Source organism: Nothobranchius furzeri, chromosome 6, assembly GCF_043380555.1.
Source record: "Nothobranchius furzeri strain GRZ-AD chromosome 6, NfurGRZ-RIMD1, whole genome shotgun sequence".
NCBI lineage: Eukaryota > Metazoa > Chordata > Actinopteri > Cyprinodontiformes > Nothobranchiidae > Nothobranchius > Nothobranchius furzeri.
The window spans coordinates 4,758,842-4,776,176 of NC_091746.1; positions in this window are offsets into that span (position 1 = coordinate 4,758,842).

Here is a 17,335-nt window from a genome sequence, read left to right on the forward strand (position 1 = left end):
TCTTGCCACATTTTAACACTTGGTCTGACTGAGCTTCTCCAGGAGAGAGGCCCAAGCAAGACGCGCCCCGAGGAGCGTCTTGCCACGTGTCAACACTGTGTCTGACTGAGCGCCTCCAGGAGAGAGGCCCAAGCAAGACGCGCCCCGAGGAGCGTCTTGCCTTATGTCAGCACTCGGTCTATATGAGCGCCTCCAGGAGAGAGGCCCAAGCAAGACGCGCCCCGAGGAGCGTCTTGCCACATGTCAACAATGAGTCTGACTGAGGGCCTCCAGGAGAGAAGCCCAAGCAAGACGCGCCCCGAGGAGCGTCTTGCCACATGTTAGCACTCGGTCTGACGGAGCGCCTCCAGGAGAGAGGCCCAAGCAAGACGCACCCCAAGAAGCGTCTTGCCGTATGTCAACAATGAGTCTGACTGAGGGCCTCCAGGAGAGAAGCCCAAGCAAGACCCTTCCCGAGGAGTGTCTTGCCACATGTCAGCACTCGGTCTGACTGAACGCCTCCAGGAGAGAAGCCCCAGCAAGACGCGCCCCGAGGAGCGTCTTGCCACATGTAAGCACTGGGTCTGACTGAGCGCCTCCAGGAGAGAGGCCCCAGCAAGACGCGCCCCGAGGAGCGTCTTGCCTTATGTCAGCACTCGGTCTGACTGAGCGCCTCCAGGAGAGAAGCCCAAGCAAGACGCGCCCCGAGGAGCGTCTTGCCACATGTCAACAATGGGTCTGACTGAGGGCCTCCAGGAGAGAAGCCCAAGCAAGACGCGCCCCGAGGAGCGTCTTGCCACATGTCAACAATGGGTCTGACTGAGGGCCTCCAGGAGAGAAGCCCAAGCAAGACGCGCCCCGAGGAGCATCTTGCCACATGTCAACAATGGGTCTGACTGAGGGCCTCCAGGAGAGAAGCCCAAGCAAGACACGTCCCGAGGAGCGTCTTGCCACATGTCGGCACTCGGTCTGACTGAACGCCTCTAGGAGAGAAGCCCCAGCAAGACGCGCCCCGAGGAGCGTCTTGTCACATATCAACAATGGGTCTGACTGAGGGCCTCCATGAGAGAAGCCCAAGCAAGACGCGCCCCGAGGAGCATCTTGTCACATGTCACCACTGGGTCTGACTGAGCGCCTCCTGGAGAGAGGCCCAAGCAAGACGCGCCCCGAGGAGCGTCTTGCCACATGTAAGCACTGGGTCTGACTGAGCGCCTCCAGGAGAGAGGCCCCAGCAAGACGCGCCCCGAGGAGCGTCTTGCCACATGTCAGCACTCGGTCTAACTGAACGCCTCTAGGAGAGAGGCCCAAGCAAGACGCGCCCCGAGGAGCGTCTTGCCACATGTCAGCACTCGGTCTGACTGAGCGCCTCCAGGAGAGAGGCCCAAGCAAGACGCGCCCCAAGGAGCGTCATGCCACATGTCACTACTCGGTCTGACTGAGCGTCTCCAGGAGAGAGGCCCAAGCAAGACGCGCCCCGAGGAGCGTCTTGCCACGTGTCACCACTGGGTCTGACTGAGTGCCTCCAGGAGAGAGGCCCAAGCAAGACGGACCCCGAGGAGCGTCTTGACACATGTCAACACTGGGGCTGAAGAAGGGCCTCCAGGAGAGAGGCCCAAGCAAGACGCTCCCCGAAGAGCGTCTTGACACATGTCAACACTGGGGCTGAAGAAGGGCCTCCAGGAGAGAGGCCCAAGCAAGACGCTCCCCGAAGAGTGTCTTGCCACATGTCACCACTGGGTCTGGCTGAGCGCCTCCAGGAGAGAGGCCCAAGCAAGACGCGCCCCAAGGAGCGTCATGCCACATGTCACTACTCGGTCTGACTGAGCGTCTCCAGGAGAGAGGCCCAAGCAAGACGCGCCCCGAGGAGCGTCTTGCCACGTGTCACCACTGGGTCTGACTGAGTGCCTCCAGGAGAGAGGCCCAAGCAAGACGCGCCCCGAGGAGCGTCTTGCCACGTGTCACCACTGGGTCTGATTGAGCGCCTCCAGGAGAGAGGCCACAGCAAGACGCGCCCCGAGGAGCATCATGCCTTATGTCAGCACTCGGTCTGACTGAGAGCCTCCAGGAGAGAGGCCCAAGCAAGACGCGCCCCGAGGAGCATCTTGCCACATGTCAACAATGGGTCTGACAGAGGGCCCTCCAGGAGAGAGGCCCAAGCAAGACGCGCCCCGAGGAGCGTCTTGCCACATGTCAACAATGGGTCTGACTGAGCGCCTCCAGGAGAGAAGCCCAAGCAAGACGCGCCCCGAGGAGCGTCTTGTCACACGTCAACACTGGGTCTGACTGAGCGCCTCCAGGAGAGAAGCCCCAGCAAGACGCGCCCCGAGGAGCGTCTTGCCACATGTGACTACTTGGTCTGACTGTGCTCCTCCAGGAGAGAGGCCCAAGCAAGACGCGCCCCGAGGAGCGTCTTGCCACATGTCAACAATGGGTCTGACTGAGAGCCTCCAGGAGAGAAGCCCAAGCAACACGCGCCCCGAGGAGCGTCTTGCCACATGTCAGCACCCGGTCCGACTGAGCGCCTCCAGGAGAGAGGCCCAAGCAAGATGCGCCCCGAGGAGCGTCTTGCCACATGTCAACAATGGGTCCGACTGAGGGCCTCAAGGAGAGAAGCCCAAGCAAGACGCGCCCCGAGGAGCGTCATCCCACATGTCACTACTCGGTCTGACTGAGCGCCTCCAGGAGAGAGGCCCAAGCAAGACGCGCCCCGAGGAGCGTCTTGCCATATGTAAACACTGGGTCTGACAAAGGGCCTCCAGGAGAGAGGCCCAAGCAATACGCGCCCCGAGGAGCGTGTTGCCACATGTCACCACTGGGTCTGACTGAGCGCCTCCAGGAGAGAGGCCATAGCAAGACGCGCCCCGAGGAGCGTCTTGCCACGTGTCAACACTGGGTCTGACTGAGCGTCTCCAGGAGAGAGGCCCAAGCAAGACGCGCCCTGAGGAGCGTCTTGCCACGTGTTACCACTGGGTCTGACTGAGGGCCTCCAGGAGAGAAGCCCAAGCAAGACGCGCCCCGAGGAGCCTCTTGCCACATGTCAGCACTCGGTCTGACTGAACGCCTCCAGGAGAGAAGCCCCAGCAAGACGCGCCCCGAGGAGCGTCTTGCCACATGTCAGCACTCGGTCTGACAGAACGCCTCCAGGAGAGAAGCCCCAGCAAGACACGCCCCGAGGAGCGTCTTGCCACATGTCAGCACTCAGTCTGACTGAGCGCCTCCAGGAGAGAGGCCCAAGCAAGACGCGCCCCGAGGAGCGTCTTGCCACATATCAACAATGGTTCTGACTGAGGGCCTTCATGAGAGAAGCCCAAGCAAGACGCGCCCCGAGGAGCGTCTTGCCACATGTCAACAATGGGTCTGACTGAGGGCCTCCAGGAGAGAAGCCCAAGCAAGACGCGCCCCGAGGAGCGTCTTGCCACATGTCAGCACTCGGTCTGACTGAGCGCCTCCAGGAGAGAGGCCCAAGCAAGACGCACCCCGAGGAGCGTCTTGACACATGTCAACACTGGGGCTGACAGAGGGCCTCCAGGAGAGAGGCCCAAGCAAGACGCTCCCCAAGGAGTGTCTTGCCACATGTCAACAATGGGTCTGACTGAGCGCCTCCAGGAGAGAGGCCCAAGCAAGACGCGCCCCGAGGAGCGTCTTGCCACGTGTCACCACTGGGTCTGATTGAGCGCCTCCAGGAGAGAGGCCCCAGCAAGACGCGCCCCGAGGAGCATCTTGCCTTATGTCAGAACTCGGTCTGACTGAGCGCCTCCAGGAGAGAAGCCCAAGCAAGACGCGCCCCGAGGAGCATCTTGCCACATGTCACCTCTGGGTCTGACAGAGGGCCTCCAGGAGAGAGGCCCAAGCAAGACGCGCCCCGAGGAGCATCCTGCCACATGTCACCTCTGGGTCTGACTGAGCGCCTCCAGGAGAGAGGCCCAAGCAAGACGCGCCCCGAGGAGCGTCTTGCCACATGTAAACAATGGGTCTGACTGAGGGCCTCCAGGAGAGAAGCCCAAGCAAGACGCGCTCCGAGGAGCGTCTTGCCACATGTCAGCACTCGGTCTGACTGAGCGCCTCCAGGAGAGAGGCCCAAGCAAGACGCGCCCCGAGGAGCGTCTTGCCACGTGTCAACACTGGGTCTGATTGAGGGCCTCCAGGAGAGAGGCCCAAGCAAGACGCGCCCCGAGGAGCGTCTTGCCACATGTCAACAATGGGTCTGACAGAGGGCCTCCAGGAGAGAGGCCCAAGCAATACGCGCCCCGAGGAGCGTGTTGCCACATGTCACCACTGGGTCTGACTGAGCACCTCCAGGAGAGAGGCCCAAGCAAGACGTGCCCCGAGGAGCGTCTTGCCACATGTCAACACTTGGTCTGACTGAGCGCCTCCAGGAGAGAGGCCCAAGCAAGACGCGCCCCGAGGAGCGTCTTGCCACGTGTCAACACTGTGTCTGACTGAGCGCCTCCAGGAGAGAGGCCCAAGCAAGACGCGCCCCGAGGAGCGTCTTGCCACATGTCAACAATGGGTCTGACAGACGGCCTCCAGGAGAGAGGCCCAAGAAATACGCGCCCCGAGGAGCGTGTTGCCACATGTCACCACTGGGTCTGACTGAGCGCCTCCAGGAGAGAGGCCCAAGCAAGACGCGCCCCGAGGAGCGTCTTGCCACATGTCAACAATGGGTTTGACTGAGGGCCTCCAGGAGAGAAGCCCAAGCAACACGCGCCCCGAGGAGCGTCTTGCCACATGTCAGCACCCGGTCCGACTGAGCGCCTCCAGGAGAGAGGCCCAAGCAAGATGCGCCCCGAGGAGCGTCTTGCCACATGTCAACAATGGGTCCGACTGAGGGCCTCCAGGAGAGAAGCCCAAGCAAGACGCACCCCGAGGAGCGTCATCCCACATGTCACTACTCGGTCTGACTGAGCGCCTCCAGGAGAGAGGCCCAAGCAAGACGCGCCCCGAGGAGCGTCTTGCCACATGTCAACACTTGGTCTGACTGAGCACCTCCAGGAGAGAGGCCCAAGGAAGACGCGCCCCGAGGAGCGTCTTGCCACGTGTCAACACTGGGTCTGACTGAGCGTCTCCAGGAGAGAGGCCCAAGCAATACGCGCCCCGAGGAGCGTGTTGCCACATGTCACCACTGGGTCTGACTGAGCGCCTCCAGGAGAGAGGCCCAAGCAAGACGCGCCCCGAGGAGCGTCTTGCCACATGTCAACACTTGGTCTGACTGAGCGCCTCCAGGAGAGAGGCCCAAGGAAGACGCGCCCCGAGGAGCGTCTTGCCACGTGTCAACACTGGGTCTGACTGAGCGTCTCCAGGAGAGAGGCCCAAGCAAGACGCGCCCTGAGGAGCGTCTTGCCACGTGTCACCACTGGGTCTGACTGAGGGCCTCCAGGAGAGAAGCCCAAGCAAGACGCGCCCCGAGGAGCCTCTTGCCACATGTCAGCACTCGGTCTGACTGAACGCCTCCAGGAGAGAAGCCCCAGCAAGACGCGCCCCGAGGAGCGTCTTGCCACATGTCAGCACTCGGTCTGACAGAACGCCTCCAGGAGAGAAGCCCCAGCAAGACACGCCCCGAGGAGCGTCTTGCCACATGTCAGCACTCAGTCTGACTGAGCGCCTCCAGGAGAGAGGCCCAAGCAAGACGCGCCCCGAGGAGCGTCTTGCCACATATCAACAATGGTTCTGACTGAGGGCCTTCATGAGAGAAGCCCAAGCAAGACGCGCCCCGAGGAGCGTCTTGCCACATGTCAACAATGGGTCTGACTGAGGGCCTCCAGGAGAGAAGCCCAAGCAAGATGCGCCCCGAGGAGCGTCTTGCCACATGTCAGCACTCGGTCTGACTGAGCGCCTCCAGGAGAGAGGCCCAAGCAAGACGCACCCCGAGGAGCGTCTTGACACATGTCAACACTGGGGCTGACAGAGGGCCTCCAGGAGAGAGGCCCAAGCAAGACGCTCCCCAAGGAGTGTCTTGCCACATGTCAACAATGGGTCTGACTGAGCGCCTCCAGGAGAGAGGCCCAAGCAAGACGCGCCCCGAGGAGCGTCTTGCCACGTGTCAACACTCAGTCTGACTGAGCGCCTCCAGGAGAGAAGCCCAAGCAAGACGCACCCCGAGGAGTGTCTTGCAACATGTCAACAATGGGTCTGACAGAGGGCCTCCAGGAGAGAGGCCCAAGCAAGACGCGCCCCGAGGAGCATCTTGCCACATGTCACCTCTGGGTCTGACTGAGCGCCTCCAGGAGAGAGGCCCAAGCAAGACGCGCCCCGAGGAGCGTCTTGTCACATGTCAACACTGGGTCTGACTTAGCGCCTCCAGGAGAGAAGCCCCAGCAAGACGCGCCCCGAGGAGCGTCTTGCCACATGTCAGCACTCGGTCTGACTGAGGGCCTCCAGGAGAGAGGCCCAAGCAAGATGCGCCCCGAGGAGCGTCTTGCCACATGTAAACAATGGGTCTGACTGAGGGCCTCCAGGAGAGAAGCCCAAGCAAGACGCGCCCCGAGGAGCGTCTTGCCACATGTCAGCACTCGGTCTGACTGAGCGCCTCCAGGAGAGAGGCCCAAGCAAGACGCGCCCCGAGGAGCGTCTTGCCACGTGTCAACACTGGGTCTGATTGAGGGCCTCCAGGAGAGAGGCCCAAGCAAGACGCGCCCCGAGGAGCGTCTTGCCACATGTCAACAATGGGTCTGACAGAGGGCCTCCAGGAGAGAGGCCCAAGCAATACGCGCCCCGAGGAGCGTGTTGCCACATGTCACCACTGGGTCTGACTGAGCACCTCCAGGAGAGAGGCCCAATCAAGACGTGCCCCGAGGAGCGTCTTGCCACATGTCAACACTTGGTCTGACTGAGCGCCTCCAGGAGAGAGGCCCAAGCAAGACGTGCCCCGAGGAGCATCTTGCCACGTGTCAACACTGTGTCTGACTGAGCGCCTCCAGGAGAGAGGCCCAAGCAAGACGCGCCCCGAGGAGCGTCTTGCTACATGTCAACAATGGGTCTGACAGACGGCCTCCAGGAGAGAGGCCCAAGCAATACGCGCCCCGAGGAGCGTGTTGCCACATGTCACCACTGGGTCTGACTGAGCGCCTCCAGGAGAGAGGCCCAAGCAAGACGCGCCCCGAGGAGCGTCTTGCCACATGTCAACAATGGGTCTGACTGAGGGCCTCCAGGAGAGAAGCCCAAGCAACACGCGCCCCGAGGAGCGTCTTGCCACATGTCAGCACCCGGTCCGACTGAGCGCCTCCAGGAGAGAGGCCCAAGCAAGATGCGCCCCGAGGAGCGTCTTGCCACATGTCAACAATGGGTCCGACTGAGGGCCTCCAGGAGAGAAGCCCAAGCAAGACGCACCCCGAGGAGCGTCATCCCACATGTCACTACTCGGTTTGACTGAGCGCCTCCAGGAGAGAGGCCCAAGCAAGACGCGCCGCGAGGAGCGTCTTGCCATATGTAAACACTGGGTCTGACAGAGGGCCTCCAGGAGAGAGGCCCAAGCAATACGCGCCCCGAGGAGCGTGTTGCCACATGTCACCACTGGGTCTGACTGAGCGCCTCCAGGAGAGAGGCCCAAGCAAGACGCGCCCCGAGGAGCGTCTTGCCACATGTCAACACTTGGTCTGACTGAGTGCCTCCAGGAGAGAGGCCCAAGGAAGACGCGCCCCGAGGAGCGTCTTGCCACGTGTCAACACTGGGTCTGACTGAGCGTCTCAAGGAGAGAGGCCCAAGCAAGACGCGCCCTGAGGAGCGTCTTGCCACGTGTCACCACTGCGTCTGACTGAGGGCCTCCAGGAGAGAAGCCCAAGCAAGACGCGCCCCGAGGAGCCTCTTGCCACATGTCAGCACTCGGTCTGACTGAACGCCTCCAGGAGAGAAGCCCCAGCAAGACGCGCCCCGAGGAGCGTCCTGCCACGTGTCAGCACTCAGTCTGACTGAGCGCCTCCAGGAGAGAGGCCCAAGCAAGACGCGCCCCGAGGAGCGTCTTGCCACATGTCAGCACTCGGTCTGACAGAACGCCTCCAGGAGAGAAGCCCCAGCAAGACACGCCCCGAGGAGCGTCTTGCCACGTGTCAGCACTCAGTCTGACTGAGCGCCTCCAGGAGAGAGGCCCAAGCAAGACGCGCCCCGAGGAGCGTCTTGCCACATATCAACAATGGGTCTGACTGAGGGCCTTCATGAGAGAAGCCCAAGCAAGACGCGCCCCGAGGAGCGTCTTGCCACATGTCAAGAATGGGTCTGACTGAGGGCCTCCAGGAGAGAAGCCCAAGCAAGACGCGCCCCGAGGAGCGTCTTGCCACATGTCAGCACTCGGTCTGACTGAGCGCCTCCAGGAGAGAGGCCCAAGCAAGACGCACCCCGAGGAGCGTCTTGACACATGTCAACACTGGGGCTGACAGAGGGCCTCCAGGAGAGAGGCCCAAGCAAGACGCTCCCCAAGGAGTGTCTTGCCACATGTCAACAATGGGTCTGACTGAGCGCCTCCAGGAGAGAGGCCCAAGCAAGACGCGCCCCGAGGAGCGTCTTGCCACGTGTCAACACTGGGTCTGATTGAGGGCCTCCAGGAGAGAGGCCCAAGCAAGTCGCGCCCCGAGGAGCGTCTTGCCACGTGTCACCACTGGGTCTGATTGAGCGCCTCCAGTAGAGAGGCCCCAGCAAGACGAGCCCCGAGGAGCATCTTGCCTTATGTCAGCACTCGGTCTGACTGAGCGCCTCCAGGAGAGAGGCCCAAGCAAGACGCGCCCCGAGGAGCGTCTTGCCACATGTCAACAATGGGTCTGACAGAGGGCCTCCAGGAGAGAGGCCCAAGCAAGACGCGCCCCGAGGAGCATCTTGCCACATGTCACCTCTGGGTCTGACTGAGCGCCTCCAGGAGAGAGGCCCAAGCAAGACGCGCCCCGAGGAGCGTCTTGTCACATGTCAACACTGGGTCTGACTTAGCGCCTCCAGGAGAGAAGCCCCAGCAAGACGCGCCCCGAGGAGCGTCTTGCCACATGTCAGCACTCGGTCTGACTGAGCGCCTCCAGGAGAGAGGCCCAAGCAAGATACGCCCCGAGGAGCGTCTTGCCACATGTAAACAATGGGTCTGACTGAGGGCCTCCAGGAGAGAAGCCCAAGCAAGACGCGCCCCGAGGAGCGTCTTGCCACATGTCAGCACTCGGTGTGACTGAGCGCCTCCAGGAGAGAGGCGCAAGCAAGACGCGCCCCGAGGAGCGTCTTGCCACGTGTCAACACTGGGTCTGATTGAGGGCCTCCAGGAGAGAGGCCCAAGCAAGACGCGCCCCGAGGAGCGTCTTGCCACATGTCAACAATGGGTCTGACAGAGGGCCTCCAGGAGAGAGGCCCAAGCAATACGCGCCCCGAGGAGCGTGTTGCCACATGTCACCACTGGGTCTGACTGAGCACCTCCAGGAGAGAGGCCCAAGCAAGACGCGCCCCGAGGAGCGTCTTGCCACATGTCAACACTTGGTCTGACTGAGTGCCTCCAGGAGAGAGGCCCAAGCAAGACGCGCCCCGAGGAGCGTCTTGACACGTGTCAACACTGTGTCTGACAGAGGGCCTCCAGGAGAGAGGCCCAAGCAATACGCGCCCCGAGGAGCGTGTTGCCACATGTCACCACTGGGTCTGACTGAGCGCCTCCAGGAGAGAGGCCCAAGCAAGACGCGCCCCGAGCAGCGTCTTGCCACATGTCAACACTTGGTCTGACTGAGCGCCTCAAGGAGAGAGTCACAAGCAAGACGCGCCCCGAGGAGCGTCTTGCCACGTGTCAACACTGTGTCTGACTGAGCGTCTCCAGGAGAGAGGCCCAAGCTAGACGCGCCCCGAGGAGCGTCTTGCCACGTGTCACCACTGGGTCTGACTGAGCGCCTCCAGGAGAGAGGCCCAAGCAAGACGCGCCCCGAGGAGCGTCTTGCCACGTGTCACTACTGGGTCTGATTGAGCGCCTCCAGGAGAGAGGCCCCAGCAAGACGCGCCCCGAGGAGCGTCTTGCCACATGTCAGCACTCGGTCTGACTGAGCGCCTCCAGGAGAGAGGCCCAAGCAAGATGCGCCCCGAGGAGCGTCTTGCCACATGTAAAAAATGGGTCTGACTGAGGGCCTCCAGGAGAGAAGCCCAAGCAAGACGCGCCCGAGGAGCGTCTTGCCACATGTCAGCACTCGGTCTGATTGAGCGCCTCCAGGAGAGAGGCCCAAGCAAGACGCGCCCCGAGGAGCGTCTTGTCACATGTCAACACTGGGTCTGACTTAGCGCCTCCAGGAGAGAAGCCCGAGCAAGACGCGCCCCGAGGAGCGTCTTGCCACATGTCAGCACTCGGTCTGACTGAGCGCCTCCAGGAGAGAGGCCCAAGCAAGATGCGCCCCGAGGAGCGTCTTGCCACATGTAAACAATGGGTCTGACTGAGGGCCTCCAGGAGAGAAGCCCAAGCAAGACGCGCCCCGAGGAGCGTCTTGCCACATGTCAACAATGGGTCTGACAGAGGGCCTCCAGGAGAGAGGCCCAAGCAATACGCGCCCCGAGGAGCGTGTTGCCACATGTCACCACTGGGTCTGACTGAGCACCTCCAGGAGAATGGCCCAAGCAAGACGCGCCCCGAGGAGCGTCTTGCCACATGTCAACACTTGGTCTGACTGAGCGCCTCCAGGAGAGAGGCCCAAGCAAGACGCGCCCCGAGGAGCGTCTTGACACGTGTAAACACTGTGTCTGACTGAGCGTCTCCAGGAGAGAGGCCCAAGCTAGACGCGCCCCGAGGAGCGTCTTGCCACGTGTCACCACTGGGGCTGACTGAGCACCTCCAGGAGAGAGGCCCAAGCAAGATGCGCCCCGAGGAGCGTCTTGCCACGTGTCACCACTGGGTCTGATTGAGCGCCTCCAGGAGAGAGGCCCCAGCAAGACGCGCCCCGAGGAGCGTCTTGCCACATGTCAGCACTCGGTCTGACTGAGCGCCTCCAGGAGAGAGGCCCAAGCAAGATGCGCCCCGAGGAGCGTCTTGCCACATGTAAACAATGGGTCTGACTGAGGGCCTCCAGGAGAGAAGCCCAAGCAAGACGCGCCCCGAGGAGCGTCTTGCCACATGTCAGCACTCGGTCTGACTGAGCGCCTCCAGGAGAGAGGCCCAAGCAAGACGCGCCCCGAGGAGCTTCTTGCCACGTGTCAACACTGGGTCTGATTGAGGGCACTCGGTCTGACTGAACGCCTCTAGGAGAGAAGCCCCAGCAAGACGCGCCCCGAGGAGCGTCTTGCCACATATCAACAATGGGTCTGACTGAGGGCCTCCAGGAGAGAGGCCCAAGCAAGACCGCCCCGAGGAGCGTCTTGCCTTATGTCAGCACTCGGTCTGACTGAGCGCCTCCAGGAGAGAGGCCCAAGCATGACGCGCCCCGAGGAGCGTCTTGCCACATGTCAACAATGGGTCTGACTGAGGGCCTCCAGGAGAGAAGCCCAAGCAAGACGCGTCCCGAGGAGTGTCTTGCCACATGTCAGCACTCGGTCTGACTGAACACCTCAAGGAGAGAAGCCCCAGCAAGACGCGCCCCGAGGAGCGTCTTGCCACATGTAAGCACTGGGTCTGACTGAGCGCTTCCAGGAGAGAGGCCCCAGCAAGACGCGCCCCGAGGAGCATCTTGCCTTATGTCAGCACTCGGTCTGACTGAGCGCCTCCAGGAGAGAGGCCCAAGCAAGATGCGCCCCGAGTAGCGTCTTGCCACATGTCAACAATGAGTCTGACTGAGGGCCTCGAGGAGAGAAGCCCAAGCAAGACGCGTCCCGAGGAGCACCTTGCCACATGTCGGCACTCGGTCTTACTGAACGCCTCTAGGAGAGAAGCCCCAGCAAGACGCGCCCCGAGGAGCGTCTTGCCACATATCAACAATGGGTCTGACTGAGGGCCTCCAGGAGAGAGGCCCAAGCAAGACCGCCCCGAGGAGCGTCTTGCCTTATGTCAGCACTCGGTCTGACTGAGCGCCTCCAGGAGAGAGGCCCAAGCATGACGCGCCCCGAGGAGCGTCTTGCCACATGTCAACAATGGGTCTGACTGAGGGCCTCCAGGAGAGAAGCCCAAGCAAGACGCGTCCCGAGGAGTGTCTTGCCACATGTCAGCACTCGGTCTGACTGAACGCCTCAAGGAGAGAAGCCCCAGCAAGACGCGGCCCGAGGAGCGTCTTGCCACATGTAAGCACTGGGTCTGACTGAGCGCCTCCAGGAGAGAGGCCCCAGCAAGACGCGCCCCGAGGAGCGTCTTGCCTTATGTCAGCACTCGGTCTGACTGAGCGCCTCCAGGAGAGAGGCCCAAGCAAGACGCGCCCCGAGGAGCGTCTTGCCACATGTCAACAATGGGTCTGACAGAGGGCCTCCAGGAGAGAAGCCCAAGCAAGATGCGCCCCGAGGAGCGTCTTGCCAGATGTCAACAATGGGTCTGACTGAGGGCCTCCAGGAGAGAAGCCCAAGCAAGACGCACCCCGAGGAGCGTCTTGCCACATGCCAACAATGGGTCTGACTGAGGGCCTCCAAGAGAGAAGCCCAAGCAAGACGCGCCCCGAGGAGCGTCTTGCACCATGTCAACACTGGGTCTGACTGAGCACCTCCAGGAGAGAGGCCCAAGCAAGATGCGCCCCGAGGAGCGTCGTGCCACATGTCACCACTGGGTCTGACTGAGCACCTCCAGGAGAGAGGCCCAAGCAAGACGCACCCCGAGGAGCGTCACGCCACATGTCACTACTCAGTCTGACTGAGCGCCTCCAGGAGAGAGGCCCAAGCAAGACGCGCCCCGAGGAGCGTCTTACCACGTGTCAACACTGGGTCTGATTGAGGGCCTCCAGGAGAGAGGCCCAAGCAAGACGCGCCCCGAGGAGCGTCTTGCCACATGTCAACAATGGGTCTGACAGAGGGCCTCCAGGAGAGAGGCCCAAGCAATCCGCGCCCCGAGGAGCGTGTTGCCACATCTCACCACTGGGTCTGACTGAGCGCCTCCAGGAGAGAGGCCCAAGCAAGACGCGCCCCGAGGAGCGTCTTGCCACATGTCAACACTTGGTCTGACTGAGCGCCTCCAGGAGAGAGGCCCAAGCAAGACGCGCCCCGAGGAGCGTCTTGCCACATGTCAACAATGGGTCTGACAGAGGGCCTCCAGGAGAGAGGCCCAAGCAAGATGCGCCCCGAGGAGCGTCTTGCCACATGTAAACAATGGGTCTGACTGAGGGCCTCCAGGAGAGAAGCCCAAGCAAGACGCGCACCGAGGAGCGTCTTGCCACATGTCAGCACTCGGTCTGACTGAGCGCCTCCAGGAGAGAGGCCCAAGCAAGACGCACCCCAAGGAGAGTCTTGCCACATGTCAACAATGGGTCTGACTGAGGGCCTCCAGGAGAGAAGCCCAAGCAAGACGCGCCCCGAGGAGCGTCTTGCCACATGTCAACACTGGGTCTGACTGAGCACCTCCAGGAGAGAGGCCCAAGCAAGACGCGCCCCGAGGAGCGTCTTGCCACATGTCAACACTGGGTCTGACTGAGCACCTCCAGGAGAGAGGCCCAAGCAAGACGCGCCCCGAGGAGCGTCTTGCCACATGTCAACACTGGGTCTGACAGAGGGCCTCCAGGAGAGAGGCCCAAGCAAGACGCGCCCCGAGGAGCGTCTTGCCACATGTCAACACTGGGTCTGACTGAGCACCTCCAGGAGAGAGGTCCAAGCAAGACGCGCCCCGAGGAGTGTCTTGCCACATGTCAACACTGGGTCTGACTGAGCACCTCCAGGAGAGAGGCCCAAGCAAGACGCGCCCCGAGGAGAGTCTTGCCACATGTCAACAATGAGTCTGACTGAGGGCCTCCAGGAGAGAAGCCCAAGCAAGATGCGCCCCGAGGAGCGTTTTGCCACATGTCAGCACTCGGTCTGACTGAACGCCTCCAGGAGAGAAGCCCCAGCAAGACGCGCCCGGAGGAGCGTCTTGTCACATGTCAACACTGGGTCTGACTGAGCGCCTCCAGGAGAGAAGCCCCAGCAAGACGCGCCCCGAGGAGCGTCTGGCCACATGTCATCACTCTGTCTGACTGTGCGCCTCCAGGAGAGAGGCCCCAAGCAGGACGCGCCCCGAGGAGCATCTTGCCACATGTCAACAATGAGTCTGACTGAGGGCCTCCAGGAGAGAAGCCCAAGCAAGACGCGCCCCGAGGAGCGTCTTGCCACATGTCAGCACTCGGTCTGACTGAACGCCTCCAGGAGAGAAGCCCCAGCAAGACGCCCCCCGAGGAGCGTCTTGCCACATGTCAGCACTCGGTCTGACTGAGCGCCTCCAGGAAAGAGGCCCAAGCAAGACACGCCCAAAGGAGCGTCTTGCCACATGTAAACAATGGGTCTGACTGAGGGCCTCCAGGATAGAAGCCCAAGCAAGACGCGCCCCGAGGAGCGTCTTGCCACATATCAACAATGGGTCTGACTGAGGGCCTCCATGAGAGAAGCCCAAGCAAGACGCGCCCCGAGGAGCCTCTTGCCACAAGTCACCACTGGGTCTGACTGAGAGCCTCCAGGAGAGAGGCCCAAGCAAGACGCGCCCCGAGGAGCGTATTGCCACGTGTCAACACTGGGTCTGACTGAGCGTCTCCAGGAGAGAGGCCCAAGCAAGACGCGCCCCGAGGAGGGTCTTGCCACATGTCACCACTGGGTCTGACTGAGCGCCTCCAGGAGAGAGGCCCAAGCAAGACGCGCCCCGAGGAGCGTCTTACCACATGTCAGCACTCGGTCTGACTGAACGCCTCAAGGAGAGAAGCCCCAGCAAGACGCGCCCCGAGGAGCGTCTTGCCACATGTAAGCACTGGGTCTGACTGAGCGCTTCCAGGAGAGAGGCCCCAGCAAGACGCGCCCCGAGGAGCATCTTGCCTTATGTCAGCACTCGGTCTGACTGAGCGCCTCCAGGAGAGAGGCCCAAGCAAGATGCGCCCCGAGTAGCGTCTTGCCACATGTCAACAATGAGTCTGACTGAGGGCCTCGAGGAGAGAAGCCCAAGCAAGACGCGTCCCGAGGAGCACCTTGCCACATGTCGGCACTCGGTCTTACTGAACGCCTCTAGGAGAGAAGCCCCAGCAAGACGCGCCCCGAGGAGCGTCTTGCCACATATCAACAATGGGTCTGACTGAGGGCCTCCAGGAGAGAGGCCCAAGCAAGACCGCCCCGAGGAGCGTCTTGCCTTATGTCAGCACTCGGTCTGACTGAGCGCCTCCAGGAGAGAGGCCCAAGCATGACGCGCCCCGAGGAGCGTCTTGCCACATGTCAACAATGGGTCTGACTGAGGGCCTCCAGGAGAGAAGCCCAAGCAAGACGCGCCCCGAGGAGCGTCTTGCCACATGTCAACAATGGGTCTGACAGAGGGCCTCCAGGAGAGAGGCCCAAGCAAGACGCGCCCCGAGGAGCATCTTGCCACATGTCACCTCTGGGTCTGACTGAGCGCCTCCAGGAGAGAGGCCCAAGCAAGACGCGCCCCGAGGAGCGTCTTGTCACATGTCAACACTGGGTCTGACTTAGCGCCTCCAGGAGAGAAGCCCCAGCAAGACGCGCCCCGAGGAGCGTCTTGCCACATGTCAGCACTCGGTCTGACTGAGCGCCTCCAGGAGAGAGGCCCAAGCAAGATACGCCCCGAGGAGCGTCTTGCCACATGTAAACAATGGGTCTGACTGAGGGCCTCCAGGAGAGAAGCCCAAGCAAGACGCGCCCCGAGGAGCGTCTTGCCACATGTCAGCACTCGGTGTGACTGAGCGCCTCCAGGAGAGAGGCGCAAGCAAGACGCGCCCCGAGGAGCGTCTTGCCACGTGTCAACACTGGGTCTGATTGAGGGCCTCCAGGAGAGAGGCCCAAGCAAGACGCGCCCCTAGGAGCGTCTTGCCACATGTCAACAATGGGTCTGACAGAGGGCCTCCAGGAGAGAGGCCCAAGCAATACGCGCCCCGAGGAGCGTGTTGCCACATGTCACCACTGGGTCTGACTGAGCACCTCCAGGAGAGAGGCCCAAGCAAGACGCGCCCCGAGGAGCGTCTTGCCACATGTCAACACTTGGTCTGACTGAGTGCCTCCAGGAGAGAGGCCCAAGCAAGACGCGCCCCGAGGAGCGTCTTGACACGTGTCAACACTGTGTCTGACAGAGGGCCTCCAGGAGAGAGGCCCAAGCAATACGCGCCCCGAGGAGCGTGTTGCCACATGTCACCACTGGGTCTGACTGAGCGCCTCCAGGAGAGAGGCCCAAGCAAGACGCGCCCCGAGCAGCGTCTTGCCACATGTCAACACTTGGTCTGACTGAGCGCCTCAAGGAGAGAGTCACAAGCAAGACGCGCCCCGAGGAGCGTCTTGCCACGTGTCAACACTGTGTCTGACTGAGCGTCTCCAGGAGAGAGGCCCAAGCTAGACGCGCCCCGAGGAGCGTCTTGCCACGTGTCACCACTGGGTCTGACTGAGCGCCTCCAGGAGAGAGGCCCAAGCAAGACGCGCCCCGAGGAGCGTCTTGCCACGTGTCACTACTGGGTCTGATTGAGCGCCTCCAGGAGAGAGGCCCCAGCAAGACGCGCCCCGAGGAGCGTCTTGCCACATGTCAGCACTCGGTCTGACTGAGCGCCTCCAGGAGAGAGGCCCAAGCAAGATGCGCCCCGAGGAGCGTCTTGCCACATGTAAAAAATGGGTCTGACTGAGGGCCTCCAGGAGAGAAGCCCAAGCAAGACGCGCCCGAGGAGCGTCTTGCCACATGTCAGCACTCGGTCTGACTGAGCGCCTCCAGGAGAGAGGCCCAAGCAAGACGCGCCCCGAGGAGCGTCTTGTCACATGTCAACACTGGGTCTGACTTAGCGCCTCCAGGAGAGAAGCCCGAGCAAGACGCGCCCCGAGGAGCGTCTTGCCACATGTCAGCACTCGGTCTGACTGAGCGCCTCCAGGAGAGAGGCCCAAGCAAGATGCGCCCCGAGGAGCGTCTTGCCACATGTAAACAATGGGTCTGACTGAGGGCCTCCAGGAGAGAAGCCCAAGCAAGACGCGCCCCGAGGAGCGTCTTGCCACATGTCAACAATGGGTCTGACAGAGGGCCTCCAGGAGAGAGGCCCAAGCAATACGCGCCCCGAGGAGCGTGTTGCCACATGTCACCACTGGGTCTGACTGAGCACCTCCAGGAGAATGGCCCAAGCAAGACGCGCCCCGAGGAGCGTCTTGCCACATGTCAACACTTGGTCTGACTGAGCGCCTCCAGGAGAGAGGCCCAAGCAAGACGCGCCCCGAGGAGCGTCTTGACACGTGTAAACACTGTGTCTGACTGAGCGTCTCCAGGAGAGAGGCCCAAGCTAGACGCGCCCCGAGGAGCGTCTTGCCACGTGTCACCACTGGGGCTGACTGAGCACCTCCAGGAGAGAGGCCCAAGCAAGATGCGCCCCGA